General features: G+C 36.2%; 1 long non-coding RNA gene across 1 annotated transcript; it reads left to right on the top strand.

The window, feature by feature from the left end:
* Positions 1-3263: 3263 nt before the first annotated feature.
* Positions 3264-4140, top strand: LOC146740923 (uncharacterized). The gene is made up of 2 exons (XR_014930011.1): positions 3264-3472; positions 3967-4140. It is a non-coding gene; the product is annotated as an uncharacterized LOC146740923 (long non-coding RNA).
* Positions 4141-17655: the final 13515 nt, after the last annotated feature.

Below are 17655 nucleotides of genomic sequence, written 5' to 3'. Positions count from 1 at the left end.
GTATATTATTAGACATATACAATACACATATATAGAGATTGCCTGGTATTATATGAATGATCAATCTTTAAATTAAAAAAATGATAACCTGCCGTTGACAACATCATGGACAAAAAAGTCAAAGCTGTAACTTGTGCTGTTTGTAGATAGTAAAAATGTTAAACTTCCAAAAGTGATGAGGTTGAATACGTGGTCCTATCATTAAAGGTTCATTAAAAGATACGAACGCTTGATTTCTGTAAGAGATATATATCCTTAGGGCGTATATATATATCCACAAAACTCTAAACCAGAGAATTTGCTGTGGGCGGAAATTTTCAGAAAAATACACTAGTTTTACTATCGCCACGACAATTGATTGATTGTCAATGGAAACTTTGCATTTTGTACTTCTTTAATCGGTTTTCAAAGAAATCCAACACAATGTTTGTAATGTTTACTGCTTCCAATTATTAGATAATTTGAGTTATGATCAGTTTATTTGCATCGCACCATGTCGTAACTTTGGTCAATGAATTGTTTCCTGTTTAATGTGTGTAATAGTTTAAATCATCAGAATATAGTCACAATTTAACAAAATTTGAGAATGTAATATGGACATTGGCTGTGTGTAATGTGATATTTAGTGATTATCCCTATGTATTGTGTTTTTTGTTTTGTTTTTTTTGCTATTGCGTTTATTTAGATCCCTAAGTATATGTAACGTTTTGTACACTTTGTCTGGGTAATGCATCCAGTAATGGGTCGAGAACGTGTATGATATGTATAAGTAATAATCTACAGGAAATGAAATAAAGTGTTATACATTTCACGTGTACCAGGTCGGGTTGCAGTTGCCACTACACCGTTATACTTTGGCGGATTCTTTGCGCTCTCGGGAGAGAGTTTCGCATGGGCCAGTGGATTGTATCCATCAGTTCTGCTAGCGATGGAGTATATCAATAACGATACAAGTCTTCTACAGGACTACGATTTGCAGATGAAAGTCGTTGACACTGCGGTGAGGATTTTAATTGATTTGTGTTCGCTTATTAATGAACGGCAAAACATCTATATATATTTGACGAATAAACCTCCTCCCCCATCTCAGAGATTTGAACTTTTTTTTGAGCAATAACTGGTCAAAATCAATTCGTATACTCGCCTTTCGGGGCGTTATTCCGTTCTAAATGTACCAACCTCATTTTAAAAGTAAATCGGAGACTGAGAATAACTTTAAAGCACTTAAACGCATGTTTATAGCATGCGCAACGTTTGCTTTGCAACCGTTGTTGAATAAAACTGAAACTGAAACTAGCATACAGCGATCATATAGCAGAGGCGCGAATTTGTACACGTGTTTTTACGTTGTTGGGTTTATTCGTGGAGTAAATCATTACAATCGACATTTTGAAAAAAGAAAATACAGACGACAATTAGCACTGTATTCCGTAAAAATATTTGTCTCTTGCTTTTCCTTTGAACAAAAATGTTTTTCATCGCACCCTGTGTTCTATTTCAGTTGATAGCAGGATTAAAACGTACTGTGTGTTATTCACGTCATTTAAACTACGGTATATCGTGTATGTAACCACGGGTGGCATAATCAGACAATATAAATGCTGGTATAACATTTCAATAACATTTCGCTGTATTTGTTATTGCATATCTAGAGCAATAGTGGCAGCGCTATGCGAGACTTGATATACATCCTAGCAGATGACGACCCGGTAGTTGGACTGATTGGTGCACCAAACTCACACGTTTCTATGGCATTAGCAGAGACTACCAAATGGTGGAATCTCATTCAGGTTAGTCGCGTCCATCTTCAATAAACCATGATGTCGGATGTGAATATTTGATGTTATTCAGTACATGCTTCGTTATACTTTCAATGGCTTGACGCATTGCCATCCATGCAGAATAAGCGACGAGCAGCAATCGTGCTTCATCCAATATCAATAAACGTAACATCTTGTACAATTCGCGTAAAGAATGTATGATGATTATGATGTTTCATTTGAACTATATTGTGAAACCGACATTTTGTTCAGTGGATTATGTAAACCGTGATTGTACATAGAAAGTTTGTGTGCGCACTCTCCCGTTGTTCTGTTATGGGCAATATGTTAGTGCGTGACATAAACTATGGTGTATTTAAATGGTATTCATATTACAGCTTATGTTTAATGGCCAACAACAGCTCGAGCAAAATGAACCAAACACGAGTAACTGAACGCAATACAGGATTGTTTGCCGAGGTAGAATAACGAGCAGAGCAAAACTCCGCGCCGCAATTTGAATGTCAGCTCAATACAGTTTTATATTAGGGTTTTAATTGCTCATTGCTGTACAAGGTCAATTGGGAAAATTAAATTAGGTTAACGGACCAAATTACGCAGGTATAATGAACATGCTGGCAAATTCAAATTCAATTAACTAAGAATTATAGTCACTCTTAAACAACATAATTGAAATCATTGTATAACGAACGATATAGGCAGTTTGGTATGAAGTGTTTCACTAACTGCAAACGCGTTTGCGTGTCGTGCTTGGCACGCGTTAAATGCACACAGCTGTTTCGCCGAAAAAAATCGCAGAATAATTTGCACTACACGGTGAGGATCGGTAGATTCATGTATAGTAAATAGGGTCACCCGCCATACATTTCAAGCGTTAATTCACTCACTTCTATGCTGTGAATACTTTGAATGCGTAAATGAAGAACACCTTCAATTGCTTAGCACGTGTCATCATTAATAATCCCAGTATGTATATTTAATGGCAGCCTCAAGTAACGATATTTAATGGAGCCGTTAATCAATGAACTGAATACCCAACTGTGAATTTGAGAATAACTATCTGCAATGAGTTATTGTTAGAAGTTCACATCACAGATTTCCCAAGTGCCTAAGTGTACTTACGTTTCCTCTGCCAACCTTATTAGGGTCCACGCAGCTACATTTAATCAGAGTATTGTTATTGATATACATCATTATAAGAGTTATTTTAAGAAGCATGGGAAATGTTTCAATGATAAACTATCAATCGTCTATAAAGTAACACAGAATGTTGTAATACAATATGCAACTAGACGTATTTGTTATGTATAATGTCTCAGGATTAGCCAAGATATCTTATCTATTGGGATTGCCAATCTGATTAAAATCTGATGTAGTGTACGGGCTTTAATTATTTTGGCTATAAACTTATTTTAATTTTATTTTTTATTACTTTTGTTATTAATGCCCTTTTATTTTATTTTATTTTATTATTTTACTTTGATTTTGTGATTTTTTTAATTCCGCCCTACCTACATCTGAGCCGATGCCTATGTAACGAGATTTCAACGAGACCCACTATCGACGATTTTAGTCAACGAATCACAGACCTCTTTCTATAGCGCACATGATGACGTCACCGGGCGGAGTCGGGTGGCAAACACTCAAATAAAATGGCGGATTATACCGACCGAGAATAACACGGCTTTACGGTAAGTTTATCATTGTCAAATGCAACGAAAGTCATTTTTATGTTAATATTGTGGCTCGAATGGTTCGACTTTAGATCGTTATTTTCATAGTTATTCTGGGAGTGACGATTTTGTTTCCACCGTTTCGACCGAACACCAGTGTCTTTTTCCAGTCGCCTGCCCTGGAGACGGGTGATGTTTTGTTGAAGATCGGGCCAACATCGTCTACGGTATTGAAGCCGTAGCTGTAAATATTCATCAAATTGTATCAACATTTTGTACATTATACAATAACTCTTTATTAAAGTAATTGAGCTGATTTGGACTGGAATAAAATATTTTTTATTTGGAACACATCGCAATTGATCGGGAAATATTTGTTTGCTCCAATTTTCTGCTTCGATGCCGTGGGCCGGTGACTGTTATACAATTTAAAATCAGTTTGCATTGTTTACTATAGCTGTTTACAGTGTTCTAATCATTACGATTTACTTATTTTTTTGCTTCCATTCTAGATAATTATGCTCAGTGGTGTAAAATTGAAGCGATGACTGAATGAACGAACCTTGGCTGGCGAAGATGTATCTGGAAGTGTACACATTTGTTGGAAGTGAAAAAAATGTTCAATGTAATGACAAAAATTGTAAAATGCTGAGGAATTTCTTTTGCAAATAAAAATATACTAGCAATTTTCTATTAATGGTTTATTCAAGTGGGCAAAATATAATGTACAGAAAGATTGCCCGTAGAGTATCGCTACACTGAAAAGTAAGCAACCGACAGCCTGTATAAAAGGGGGGCTGTGATTGGCTGTTACTTACGCGAGATTTGAACGGGACTTACATAGGCGTCGGATCAGATGTAGGTAGGGCAGAATTAAAAAAAAATCAGAAAATCAAAATCAAAGTAAAATAATAAAATAAAAGGGCATTAATAACAAAAGTAATAAAAAATAAAATTAAAATAAGTTTATAGCCAAAATAATTAAAGCCCGTACACTACATCAGATTTTAATCAGATTGTTGGGATTGCTTGCTTGCTTGTATGTTTGTTTGACATGATTTATGATATATAATACTTTTATTATTGGCCTTTACCAATACTGAACAAAATTTCATCATGCGACCTCTACCTCAGTGATCTATGTGCAGTTAATTGTGTTTAATTTCTGTGGCATTTCAGATTGCATGTAGTAACTATAACCCGGATCTATCTAACACAGAAGCATTTCCTCTGTATTTTCGAACTATTACACCAATCACGGCGTTCAATCCGGCACTGTTGGCTTTGATCCAATATTACAGATGGACAAGGGTTGCTATACTCTATCATCACAAAGACTACGAGACACTTGTGGTATGTTTAGATCAACTAATATGACGATAATATTTTGCAATATCTCAAAATGTTAGCATGTATTTTTCGTTTTTTATGGCAAAGTTGATTGTCGTATTTTCGTTATATTTCTTCAAATGTGTCGGTTATTTAAATAATATATTCATCCTATACGAGAAAGAAAAACATCAATATTAAATTTCTAGGGCTCACACGAGCTTCAAGCCATGCTCACAGATGTCAACATTACCGTTGTTGTGAACGAAGCTTTTATCGATGACCCTTCTGAGCAGATACAAAAAATGAAGGTACGTGTCGATTGTGAAGTAATATATATGCAAGCACCACGCAGTGTTGATTAGATTCACCTTATGCACACGCAAAAGTTGTTACCGTTATTTTCGTCGACTTATTGTATGTTTTAACAAAAGTGCAGCTATAAACAGGCAGTCGTTCACGTGACAATTTATGAACGTGAAACACTGTAAATTAATGCATTATTATTGACCGTCCTGCTCAGAGTATACTAGTACGCACTAACACTACAATATTCTGGTCAACTGTGCTGTCATATTTGCTACAAAATAAATTACATCGGGTACTTCATGAATCTTTTTTTCAATTATACTAGAATTCAGTTTTTTATATTATATCAGGAACTTGACATACGTATAATAATAGGGTATTTCTACAGCCCAGAAGCTCGACGTGCATTCTGTGAGGTAAATAGCTTCCCTCTATTTTCTTCAATTCACTGTTTGGTTCTATTCACTCTATAATACCTTCACATTGCTTCAGTATGTTGAAACATGTACATGCCAATAATTTAATTAAACTCATAAATATTTTACGAATCGAATATATTTATACATTTTATTACTAGAATGCATCATAATCGATGCTCTTGAGTTAATTGTTAACTAATCAATTTCAAACAAACATATTAGCTACGTCTTCATCACGCTTGGATAGGATAGATTTGGAAATTCCCTTGGTCGTCATTTGTATATGTGAATGCATCTGGTTTTTAAAAAGAAGGCTAATTTATAGTTCATTATTGTATACACGTCATTATGGTTATTCTCCTTCCGCATTCGAAAACTGTGGTGACGTTTCATATTCTAGTGATAATTACGTGTACCGTAACATACAAGAATGGTCTATTCAACAAAGCTACCAGTCGGGGCTACACGATTTTTCAACTCATTTGAGGCTTTGCATTTCCAATAAAGGATGTTTCAGAAGACACTTTTCACGATAATTGACATGCATTCACCGTTTTGTAAAATCTACTCATTTTCTTATTTCTGAAATGTATGTGTGAATATAACTTTAAACGCGACGCATCATCGGAGAATGTATCGATGTATTCAGTCAAAATACAGCTTGGCGGTTTGGGTCATCGCGGTTACATGATGCCAAGGTGTTATCACGATATCTGAGGTTGCATGTTTTAGTGTATCCAGAACGCATGATTAAAACATACACGTCAGTGAGCAAACCAGTGCAGTACAGTAGTTCGGTTGATTGTCGTTATGGCGTGTACAATGAGGCGTAGCGTGATAATCCCAGGTGAACCGTACGAGGACATCAAGATGTCAGATTAAATTATTGTTTTGGAATTCTGTATAGAATTATAGTATGAAATTAGTTTTATATTGACGAATGGTGTAAATGTACTTGTTGCTACAAGTGTGTGATCGAAGTCTATGGAAACACGTGGTACTGCCCTTCATTAAAGCAGTCCTTTCGAAGTTAATACCATCTCTTTATGAACTATTACATAACAGTCATACCGACATATGGCACAGAATGCATTTTAATTTATAAAACATAAAACACTGACATTTGGAAAAAGTGTTTACTTTAGAACTCTTTTGAAAAAAATACAATTCAAGCACACTCAGTCAGATATGACAAAGTAGGCGTTGTCACAAAACGTTAACTTGTTGATAGTTATATTCGAATCATTTTTAAATACATTGCACTATGTTGTGCTGCTAGGCTTGACCACACAACGGATCTGGTAACATGTCATGTCAATGTCAGCGGGACGTAACAAAATTACTAACATGTGTTAAATAAATCTGATATTGTAGGATTATGAATTTTCTCTCGTGTTTATCGTAATTTGTGAGCGCGTATTTAAGATCGGAAAGCGTTTTGGACCATTTGCATAAGGGATCGCCAGGCCAATAATTGTGAAGTCAAATCAAATCCTGGCTGTTTCACAGCCCGTGAGGAATTCCCACGAAGAGTGGCACGAATTTATGCGCGGCTCACCGGAAATGTATTTAGTATGGAGATAAATATTACCACTTGCATTATATATAGAATTATAACAATAAATGTCTAAAACACGCGGGTCTCAACAATGTAACGTGATAAAGTACATATCGAAAACTGTCACATTGTTTGGCGACAATGTTGTCAAACTTGTCTTTTCATTGTACGCGCTTCTAGAAGGTTGTCGGGGCCTTCTTGGTTTATATACAGTTGTATATCTACGATTACGATAAAAGTTCCATGTAGGCAAATTTAGGTTTTATTTTCGGGATTATTATTCAGTAGCTCAAAATAATCGATCGAAATTGAAAACAATTTTGACGAATTGAAGCAAATATCACACACGAGCAGCCGCCACAAAAAGCACGCAAAACGTAGCCTCGAAATTAGGCACAGCCACGTCAACTAAATTAGCATACTAGGCGTGCGCAATGATGTATTCGTATTCGGTGTTATTTCATAGTTCCAATTAAAATCAATCTGACTTTTTTTTCTTTTTAGATCTGTTGAAATATGCATCATGTAATAAATATTAATCTCACGATCTGCTGTTAGTTTGACGTCATCGGGTACTCCTGATTACCGCCCATGGCTCAGAATAATGCTCAATTCTGGAGGTTACGTTGTTGCCATCAATTATTTTCAATTTACATGATGTGTGGAAACGTACAATGGCAAATTGAAGTCTCTGGATTATGATGCTAGAGTTTGCAAGTTTTGCAAGTCTTCATGTTTGACTGTTACCGAGTAGACGCAAATGTTATTATTATATAGCGAGCTGTAAATGAGTGTGGCGTGATCGTTGCATCAAAGGAGCTTATAAAAGTACATGTACTTGGGGTTCTCGCTATAAAAAACATATTCTCGGTGTTATCAGTAAATCAGATATCTAAATTACAGCAATTACGTCATTTATGTTGTATTATTTTCGCTGATTTGACGCCATTGTTGACGTGATCAAGATCAAGTACAAAATAAGTAATCTCATAATATTGGCTCATTTAGTGGAGTTGTTGAATGTATTGCAAAACCGACACGAGTGATGTTCTATGTCATGCGACGCTCAAATATAATATGATTGAGTGATATGTATTCGGTCAGAATGCGATAATATCATATTTCCTTATTTCTTCCTATTGCAGTTTTAAATATCAAATATATGTGTGGATGCACGCCATTTTCCCATCATGTACAAGCTTTGATTTCATGAAATTCTATTTGTTTAAGCATACAAACCTGCAAATAAGAATATCTGTCTCGTTTTTCTCCAAAAGTGTTAACATCTAATTACAACAATGCAGTATTCACACATCCACAGCGATGCGATCGCGTCCAATTCATAATCGAAACTACCCCTGTATAACGTTACCAAGTATTGCCCTGAACACGTGCTATGTTCTAGTTTCTACAATATTCGCTGTGATATATGTTTTTAATAATAAACTTTTAGTGTTGATTTATCGCAAACATTATTTTAAAATATTCACAAATCACCAATTAATTAGGTTTGTTAAAAGAGCAGCATAAATTAATTAAATAACGTACCAAATAGTCATTAAAAATATAGCGGGAGGAGATTATGTCCGCATAAATCCCGAGTTGACATAAGTTTTGGGGAATACAGTGGGAAATTGGACTAACCCTCTCTGGGGTTACACCTCTCCCAACAACTCACGGCGTACATAATTTAGTTCCGCAGCTATGTTGTTAGTTCCCGGTTTAAAGGCCTTGTGGTTAAAAAACAAAAATAAAATTAAAATAAAGTACAGAACATGAGCAATAACAGGGAGAATGTACAGCACCAATGAAATAGCGGGCAATATTTCGTAATTGTTGTCAAAACCCTTTCAAAACAGCTAGACGTTTCGGGCAATAGCACTTCCTCCGATTAGCAGCATATGGAAATGTTTATAAAGTATAGGCAGGTAAAAAGAACATGCTGTATATTATGCGTACCTAAGTTGATCACCGTTACCCTTTACAACATATACACCAAAACTGAACATATCCGTAGTGGTGCGCCCCTAGAATTAAAATGAAATGACAGTTGTTTAGTATATCGTGGATATTCAGCAAAACAATATACTGGTCGACGCACCGTTCAAACATTGAAAAGGCGGTGATACTGAACGTATTGCTATCATGATCTCTATTGGGACCAATACTGAGACAATAATCTGTGATAAAAAGGATAAGTATTACACTTAATCCTCGTGAACTCCCTTTTTCCTGTCACAGTATCAGCTAATAACCTCCATATATTAATGACGTAACCTCAAGCCGTAATCGAAAAAATAGTCTCTATCCTACTGTAAAATGTCTCAAATTTGATAATTATTTCCTGAGTAACGCCTGAACAGCCAGGTTTTTCGAAAATTCGTATCATCGCTACCCGAAGTAATTGAGAAAATTATATAAAATGCTTCCGTTTTGTTGGATGAGATGATTCATACTGTCAATAATTAATGATAACCGTTAGGTTGAGTGTGAATCAAGGTAGAAATACGATCGCCGTTAGCTCAAGTAGAAATGTCAAGGCAAGCAATGTGTTGTTTACATAAAAAAAACGGACTTAGATTTAATAGAACGAGATAGATCCATGATTAGTGGGCTGTAGACGTGGACATGTAATTGGACTATAAATGTTCCAACTGTAAACTGTCGGGTTAACTCAGATTGATTTGATTAGTCTGCTCAAGTGAAATGTTAGTTCATTTTTCCTACTCTCCTAGCTTTGAGCACTAGTGACATTGAATGACGTTTTGATGCATGTTATTTGTAGTATCATTAGCACTATACTTACACCTCTATACTAGCTAGTGATCGACTGACATTATGCCAATGATATAGATTAGCCTCGTCGGCAAAGATAGTAAAATTCCCATCAAGTATATTTACTGAACCACGAGCTAGGGCAACCTTTGCAGACACGATTACATAATATTAGAAACTGTATATTAAAATAGGTGTACCATAGTTCAATGGTAAGGGGCAATATGCTCGAGAATTCAATTATTGGAATTTTAATGATACTGATCTGCATTTCCAGATGTTTATAGAGAAAGCCTCAGCTTTGTGCCATTTACCTTGTTCAATGATAATTGAAAGAGTGTAGTCGTGTTATTACATTTCGAGCCTTCGACAAATGCAAATGATTGAGTTTTATAAATCTGATATTATGACTTACACATTTTAATATTCTACTTATCACATGTATGTATTTTCAGCTGTTTTGCCAGATAAGACTAACATCAGAATTATATGTAATGCGCAGTGCGTACTGGGCTTGCTCATTTGCATACAGGCGTGCCGTTTCGATTGCGATTAAAATCTATTTCAAAAACGAAAACGCATATTGGTAAAATTCTGAACATTAGGATTGATCATATCACACTGAAAACATTATACATTTTGATTGCTTAAATTTGCACCATATTATTCATCTACATGTATGTACATAAAATGCTGGTTTTGTACCCTGCAAATACGAAAATATAGAATCCTTCTGATAGGACATGAATGAACATGCACAATTTGTATCAAATTTGGACAACTGCAGCAACTCGTTTCTGTGAAACAATTAATTACCGTTATGATTTGCCGTTCAATTACACGCTGATACGGTGGTTTGTTAAAAATGTAATCTATGTAACCAATACGATAACAAGATACAAGATTTAATAATCATTCATTAATATAGTGATCGAGAGGGTATCACCATTTCCAACAAAATATTTTCATGGGGACTGTTAATTATTGCCAATTGGGTTAATTCTCAAACAATTATATTTTTTTTTCATACGAAACAATAAATACACTTATTTATTTTTAGATGCATCGTCTAGGTATGAAAAGTCCCAAATACGTGTTATTGTCAATTCAAACTAACGATGAATGGTGGCAGATTGACGACGGTCTTACATGTTCCCCGGAAGACCTTCTTAATGCCTCCGAGGGAGCCATCTTTTTTGTGTTTTACTTCGAGCGTGGCAACAATACTATCAATGTTGTGAGTATTTTCATTTCACTACCCCATCTGTATTCAAAATTATAGATGCAACTGTGCATAAATCTATGTAAAATATAAATATCGCTATATTGTTAGTATGTAAATTTTACATAGTTTTGGGTTAGTGTGTGTGTTGATGCGATATCGATATTCCTTATTTTTCAGGACGTCGATGATTTCGGAGAAAGGTATGCCGAGTTAACGACTGCACTGGGCTTCCCAGAGTCGCTGTTCGCCTACCACCAGTTTGATGCAGTGTACGCGCTGGCGCTTGCTTTGAACAAATCTATTGATTCACTCGCTGTTATTGGAAAGAATCTGTCAAGCTTCAGTTATGACGTGCAAACGGCTGACATATTTTATGCATCATTGAGGGATACTCGTTTTATGGGCATTTCAGTAAGTGAGGCCAGAACTATTTGTAACAGGAGCGGCATCCATGTAAACCATTACAAAACAAATTCGTCAGAATTCGCGAAGATTCACCACACTGAGACATTTTAAGAAGCGCAACAAATCTGTAATCATCACAATTAAGTGCATGTGAAATCACGACAAGAAAAGCACTTCTGTCGACTGTAATTTCACCACGGCTCACGACACGTTTTGGCGTAAATATGCCGACATTGTATTTTAATTGCAATAAATGCAGTCAAACGTATTTACGTGGGATATATGTGATTCACAGTCCACGATTCTATCTGAAGGCAAAACTATTATATTGTCTTTTGATGGCTATTAGGAACAAAAATTTACCATTCTTTGGTCACGTCTCACTAGTCACCTTTCAATAGATCAGACATGGAAGCTGTCATCAATAAGAAGTAAAGCATTCCTTAAACAATTAGTCAATTGGGCGCAAAAACACGTATAATACAATTGCTTGCATGTGTGTATGACAGATCTATCCATATGTTTGTAGGGTGTCATCCAGTTTGATGAAAATGGTGACCGAATAGGACAAGTTCTTTTCAGACAAGTTCAAAGCGGTGAGTGTGATGACTGTATCAATGTCAAAACGAATATGAGACCCGTGTTCGGACCGATTTGGGTTGTGTTAATGTTAATGTCATGGTTAATGTACATACTTGTATCGATAAATTATGGTATGTAATGTTTTATTTTTCTTCACACAGATGGTCAAGTGGAGATATTTGGGGTATACACGTTGTCGGAAGATCTATTTGAACTTGACAATGGATGGACAAGTGTTTCGGATGCCCCACGTGATAGGATCAATCATGTGACTGTTATAATTAAGACATCTCCTGTCGTTATCGATTTGGCAATAATATTGGCTTCTTGTGGAATTTTTTTTTCCATATTGGTCATGATGTTTAACATATACAATAGAAAGAAACGGTAAGGTTTATTTCAATACATTTTGTAGAATGTTTCGATTAGATATGTACTATCTAATTTGGTGGATGCATTTCAAGGTATGTAATGTTTAAGAATGAATTGCACGTCTGACCATGTCTGCTACACAGATGGCAAGTGCATGTCACAGTTACTTGAAGTTATGAGGATAACAAATAAAACATTTTTTGTGGGCGAAAGTTGACATTTAGAGAAATGGGTGGGAGCTAGGTGGCAGAGGGGTAGTGTATTGTACCATATTAGAATGGGCATATATGCGAACAAATCTGTGTGCAACATCTGTATGTGTTCCACTTCTGTCCATTTTACTTAGATGTATATCTAATTTAAAATATCTGTATCGATGAGATACTGTTGTGTGTCCCCAGTAGAATGGCTGTCTTCCATTATTGTGCGCACATCTCAAATATATTGTCGTTCAAGGTCGGTGGCCCAATCTTGCTCTGTGTTTGTAACGAAATAGATGTGACTACCAGCACTGTGATTTCACAAATGAGTGAAGAAAGAAAGTAATATTTCTACCATACAACGATTCCTACGGGTGTATTAACTGTGTGTGCGAGATCGGTCGGATGCTAAACAGTGTCTAGCAATTTGTTTTCATAATTCTCTTAGCACTGTGGTAATAACACACACACGGAGAAAATACTGAGCGTTTTGAAACAGGGTACAATATACGTTGACTGCATAACCCTTCAACGTCCAACGTCTTCCTGTGAGAGCGTCGGTTTCTTTGATGTGCCTCCCTCTCAGCCACGGGTCGAGCTGTGCATAATTACCAAAATGATTGTCTGCTCACAGTTTAGACCCCAGAGACGTATTTTAAAAGCATTCACTATGGTTACAAACGCGCGATGAGTGAAAATGTACGATACTGAGGCTATAAATCTTTGGAAAACGTGACTTGTATCATGTGTGCGATCATTCGGAATGCTTGTAAAACAAACGTTATTCAGCGACTTGGGTGTCATCAGCTATGCCATAACTTGTTTGTGAACATAATTTGTAAATAATTCAGTTGCTGGTCCAAATTTCTAGTCAAGCTCTAGTTTTACAATATTTACACGAACTGATGGTCAGTGCCACAAATCAAAGCCATATGAGCCAGAGATAAATACTGCCTAACATTGCATTGAATTTTAATTTTCTGAGAAGGTATAGTAATGTTACCATATACAATTCAGAACAATAATGTTAGGCTGTCTTATTTAAAACAAAGTACCCTCTAACAAAATTCATGCATGTGTGTGTGTGTGTGTGTGTGTGTGTGTGTGTGTGTGTGTGTGTGTGTGTGTGTGTGTGTGTGTGTGTGTGTGTGTGTGTGTGTGTGTGTGTGTGTGTGTGTGAAAGAAAAAAAGTAAAGGAAGATGCACAATAATCACAGCCAATAACAACAACAAATCCTGACGGTGCTTCCTCAGGCAAACAAGAAATCAAAGCAGAAACAAAACAAAAGCTCAAAAAGCGGAATACAGTGTCAGAGCCAGATTATGTGATTGAATTGTTTGAAGTGTGGATGCACACAGCAGTGAACAATCAATGATTCACCATATAATGTATGCATGTGAAGACCAATCAATGATTCACCATATAATGTATGCATGTGAAGACCAATCAATGATTCACCATATAATGTATGCATGTGAAGACCAATCAATGATTCACCATATAATGTATGCATGTGAAGACCAATCACTTTGGGGCTTTGACAGCATCCAAGCATCAGTCTTTGATATGAGAAGAAAATGATGCAGTCCTCCACAGTAAACGATATACATTTTGAATGATAGTCCTAATCACCATTATCGGAGACATGCTTAGAAATGACACATGAACAACTAATGTGTGAGCAGCTGTTGTTGAAATCAAGAGAGGCATCACCTGAATCATGCGGCTGTAAGGTATGATTGAACGCAATAGTGAATTGTCGGCACTATTGCGCCAAACCAGGTTGTCTTGCACCAAGTACCTCAAACCACAAACTCAAATTTCTCAAACAAAAATGCCTAGTGGAATTGGCAATTTACCATGAACCTGTCGTGGAGACGAGCGTTTAATAGCATACTTCATTTCAAAATTTAGGTTCTAAATCCACAAAAATGATGAAACAGACGGAACCATTGAAATAATTCGAGATAATCGTTGCAAATGAATGAGATGCAACTGGCATTGGTTGCCTCACAATGCAAAAACGGGAAGATATTCGCCACTGGAAAATGATGTTTTGTTAACCACTAGAGACTGGAAAAACAATAAGTATGTATAATGGTGCGATAGCTTCAGACACGAATTGAGTAACCCATTATCACATATGGAGTAATAGCATCGCTAGGACGAGTTGCAGAACCAATGTCAGTAATGAGGTTAAAGCGCGGTAGTCGTCGCGCTGCGCATGTGCGGGATATATGGGTGTCATATAAACAAAGATGGCGACTTTGACTGTTGCGCAGACCAACGAGTACGAACTGACACGTTTCCAAGCTTTAATTAGGTAATTTTCATGTGATTGGAATGTATCGAAGGAGTAAACGGCGGTAATCAGTGCAAGTCGCGCCCAGGTCAAACCTCATCCTTGTAATTTACATTTGAGGAGCGCATTGGATTGTGGGAAAATCAATGTTTATCATCACAAATGTCGAACATGCGCAGCGCAACGACTACCGCGCTTTAATAATGTAAAACCGAAAAGACCAAATGGTGGAATGATATCGAAATATTATTTACTGTTCAAGCTTAATAATCGTAGATCGTTGATGTGGAGTTGACTGTATACATAGCTCACGTTAATATAGCGAAGACAACTTAATTAACGAATGCGAACAGGATAATGTAATATTCATTGCTAGGAATGCATTCATTAACCGAGCACCACGAGTGAAAGAATTCTACTTGTCAACTGTCAATAATGGTACAGTGATCATAGGTTTACAGAATGGTAGGATGTTGCAAGGACTGGTCAAAGCACTGATAGACTACTATGTCGCCATGTGTTGGCACACCTGACCTGGAAAAGACATGGTAGAATTGTAATCCGATGTGTTCAATGGGTAGAAAGTAAGAGAATAACTGATCAGCCAACCAAATTCAAGGACATGATAAATGTAATCACTGTAAGCCTATGGCATAACAAGCTCAGGAATGTGAAAACCTGGATAATTGTGTGTGCCGAACGCTTTAATGCAGTATTATGCATATATAGTGAAACGTAGGTGTGAGAGACTGAGCCTAGACATACGGTGTTACTACGATGTTAGTATCTGGCCACAGACGTTCTTACATTTGACTTGATGTTCAGAAATAGTAACGTTATATGGTTAATGTATCACTTGGTGTGTACAGTGTCGCTGCAGCTGCGATTGCTCACCATAGATCCAACCCTTAACCCACGCTCATAGTGTTCCTTTCTCTGTCATCATCATGTCCACTAATCTTCTGACCCATATTATTCGGGAAATTAGATACGATGATTGGTGCTCTCTATCACCACTATGGTGTCTCTCAATTATTGATTTCAACTCAAGCAGAAATTAGTAATTTTTCCGGGATCTCCAAAACTGTAGAAAAACATAAATTATCCAAAAATTGCATTATTTTATTTGCCCTGTTAGTTATGCCATGGTTATACATATTCAAAAGCATTTTATAGGTGCTCTTTGGTAAGCGCCCAAGTAGTAGTCCTCAGCAAATAATAAATGTGTATACTCTTTTGTCACAAACCTTTAAATATTTGACAAACCTGCCAATTCAACATCGCCGTAAATACATAATAAAATATTTTCATTAATCCCGTCTATACTCAACCAGTACATGGGAACATTTCTATCAATCAATCAAACTAATGCCTTCCGGAAGTTGGCATGTATACAATATAATCTTCCATACTTATGTGATAGATATTTTTGAACGATATCTGTCAAAGTGAATACGTGACCAATATAATACCACTCCCTAAAACCTGCCTGCACCTCCGGAATTTTGTTATATTCATCAAGTTTGAGTTTGCCCGGGATACCAATAAATATTTTGCTGAGCATGCCGAGGAGGCTGATATCTATGAAATTGTTAGGGTCACGAGTACTGTTCTTTTTCGTGAATTGGGATTATTATGAATTTTGAGCGCTCTTGTGGGAAATACCTATTGTCAAATATAACGTTAAATAGACTATGCATTAAAGATGAGCCAAAGCACAGTAGATTACTGTATTGCAGTCAGTCGATTCGTTTTTTCTTTAGATTATCGCCTTCAAAATTTCTCTTTCTTATTTTTAATTATATAATTCATGTAGATAAAGATTATTAAAAATTTACGTATTTATTTATTCATTGAGAATTTATCTCAGTGGGTATTCAGTGGTTTAGCATTTAAATATTAAAGTACGTATATACACTACATGTAATATTCACAGTATTATTCACATTGCCTTGACTTCTACTGATACACATATATTTTGACTCGTGTCACAACCTTAATGCTTTCCATTATTAGTGTGACTGTCTGCGATCCACTGTTTAGCAAACACCACCAGCTGTGCATAGTTCGACGAGCAATATGCTAATGTATCAGAATAAACAAAATTACTCCACATTGAACTCTGCCACCCATTTTAAAAACGTATTTTCACTTGTGTCATGTCGTGACGTTTTTTTTTTTTTTTCATTTCCATAAAAGACCATGTGCCCTTTGGCAATCCATTGTTTCGCTAACAGTAGAGGCGAGCAATTCGATAAATTGAAGACTTGCCTGGATGCATAAATTCCAGGGTGTTGACGTATTACTATAGAAATAAGTGATTATTTTCTTATCTTGTCGAATTGTACCGAAGGGGTAGTTTATTATTCTCCTTCCGTTGAGATTAGAAGGACTTCTAAAAAATATTGCGTTTAAAAGAAAGGTTCCCAGAAGAATACCGTTAAACCTGTACTTGACTGCTACCAGATTATAATGTTTTGTTAGCGTATCTTCCTACGGACATGTCATATGTGATAATCTTGTGTGATACTGTGTATTGACAAATGCATCTGTTCACAATTTGTAGAACACGGTTGAGTATTCCTTCGATGAAACCGTGAAATGCTCTAGTACGCATCTATGATCTAACGAACTATGTTGTGTGCCCTGCGACCGTATCATATTTAGTTCATGACTAATCAAAATCAAATTTAGTTTAAATTATAGAGTACTGTATTGCATCTC

This window comes from Saccoglossus kowalevskii, chromosome 7 (genome assembly GCF_978046115.1).
Source record: "Saccoglossus kowalevskii chromosome 7, keSacKowa6.1, whole genome shotgun sequence".
Lineage (NCBI taxonomy): Eukaryota > Metazoa > Hemichordata > Enteropneusta > Harrimaniidae > Saccoglossus > Saccoglossus kowalevskii.
The sequence above is the reverse complement of the archived record's forward strand: the minus strand, read 5'-3'. Positions and strand labels throughout refer to the sequence as shown.